Here is a 2,439-nt window from a genome sequence, read left to right on the forward strand (position 1 = left end):
GTTTGTCTATTGTTTAGATATCAGATAGACTCAATCTGTCTACCTCTTTTCAGAGTCTGGTTCTTGAGATCATATGTTTATTTTAATATTATGTTTAAATATGTTAGACTATAAAATAGACATCTAACTACCTATTTTTAATGCTGGGTTAAAATTTGTTGATTAGGATTATCTCCACACTACATTGAGTTTGAAATGATAGAATATCTAAATTTCAGAATATAAATGCATTTCAATTACTTTCGAGTTTAGGTACAAAACTTAAGCCAGAACAGAAAAACATCACCTGGGGTCAGTCTTGCTTCACTGACTAGATAAAAATTATGTGTAATCAGTACATCAACTCAACAATCTAGAAATTGCTAGCCTTAGTCTGTTATACATACAGTATAATTTTTGTAAATGAAAGATACTCCTAAAACATTTGAAACTTTCTAACCCGATGAATTGGCAATTTTTATTTCTTTTCTTTTTTTTTTTTTTTCTTTTTTTGAGATGGGGTCTTGCTCTGCTGCTCAGGCTAGAGTGCAATGGTACAATCATAGCTCATTGCAGTCTCGATCTCCCAGGCTCAAGTGATCCTCCTGCCTCAGCCTGCCAAGTAGCTGGGGGTACAGGCACCACCACACTGGCTAATTTATTTTATTTTAATTTTGTAGAGACAGGGCTTCCCTAGGTTGCTCAGGCTTGTCCTGAACTTCTGGACTCAAGTGATCCTCCTGCCTTGGCCTCCGAAAGTGCTGGGATTACAGGCATGAACCACTGCACCTGGCCTAACAAATTATTTTTTCTTACAATCTTACTTGCACTATGAATGTGCAAGTAATGATAATAATAGTAATAATAACAATAGCTGGTAAAAGATTGCAGTGCAGGCCAGGTGCTGTGGTCCCAGCACTTTGGGAGGCCAAGGTGGGCGGATCACCTGAGGTCAGGAGTTCGAAACCAACCTGGCCAACATGGCTTCTAATACATAGAACAGAGGAGATATTCTCATTTCCTGCTTGTGAACAAATTCCCAATTAACACTATGAAAACGACTGAGTTTTGTTGCAGGGGACAACGAGTACCCTAAAGATTCTCAATTTGTGGTGGCATTTGACAGTTCACAGACATGCTACCCCCTGGGCAGTTACCAACAACTGAATCTTATGATTAGCCTCTCAGCCCCGTTACTTCCACCCAATCACCTCCACAAATCACAACCAGGGGTCTTCCAGGCCTATCCCTGGGGTGGGGAGCGGGGGTGGGGAGCAGAGGAGATAGAGTTTGTAATTTGAAATGGGACCCCATTTGAAAAAGGTAGCCAATTCCTGTGTGACCATTATAGAAAGACCTAGAACTAAGAGACACCTTTGAAGACCGTCATTACCCGTTACACCTCTTTACCACACAGGATGCACACTGTGCTGTGGGGAACACAATCACACAGACAAGGCTGAGTGAGGCAGCATCCTTCCGCCCACAGTCTAAGAACAAGAACACCCGCATTGCAATCTTTTTTTCTTTTTTCTTTTTTTTTTTTTGAGACGGAGTCTCACTCTGTCACCCAGGCTGGAGTGCAGTCGCGTGATCTAGGCTCGCTGCAACCTCTGCCTCTGTGGTTCAAGAGATTCTTGTGCCTCAGCCTCCTGAGTAGCTGGGATTACAGATGCCCACCACCACACCTGGCTAATTTTTGTATTTTTAGTGGAGATGGGGTTTCCCATGTTGGCCACACTGGTTTTGAATTCCTGACCTCAGGTGATCCGCCCACCTTGGCCTCCCAAAGTGCTGGGGGATTACAGGCATGAGCCACAGCACTCCACCATCACTGCAATATTTGACCAGCTATTGTTATTATTACTATTATTATCATTAGAGACAAGATCTCACTCTGTTGCCCAGGCTGGATTGCCGTGGCTCAATCATAGCTCACTGCAGCCTCCAACTCCTGGGCTCAAGTAGTTGGGACTACAGACACAAGCTACTGTGCCAGGCTAATTTTTAAATTTTAGGTAGAGACAGGGTCTCACTATGTTGCCCAGGCTGGTCTCAACCTCCTGAGCTCAAGCAATTCTCCTGCCTCAGCCTTCCAGAGGGCGGGGATTATGTGCCCAAACCACTGTGCCCAGTCCAACCAGCTATTATTACTATTTTTCAGTTAGAAGGAGAAAAAACAAAAAACAGAGGGATGTGGGTGTGTATGTTTCTTGGAATCCAAGCGATCGGGGAAAAAATCCGTCAAAATGTTCTCAGTACAAAAGTTGGCAAAACAACTCTCTTTTTTTAAACTGAACTTTGTAATAGGAGAAATACTCTCACAAGGAGAGGATGTTTCTGAGCCAAGTTGAAGCAAAAGAAACTTTTTCCAGCATGTCAGGAACGAAGCTGACGTTTCATTAAGAAAGAAAAAAGAAGAAGAAGAAGAAGAAGAAGAAGAAGAAGAAGAAGAAGAAG

The sequence above is a fragment of the Rhinopithecus bieti genome, unplaced genomic scaffold (genome assembly GCF_001698545.2).
Source record: "Rhinopithecus bieti isolate Rb0 unplaced genomic scaffold, ASM169854v2 scaffold_29855, whole genome shotgun sequence".
NCBI lineage: Eukaryota > Metazoa > Chordata > Mammalia > Primates > Cercopithecidae > Rhinopithecus > Rhinopithecus bieti.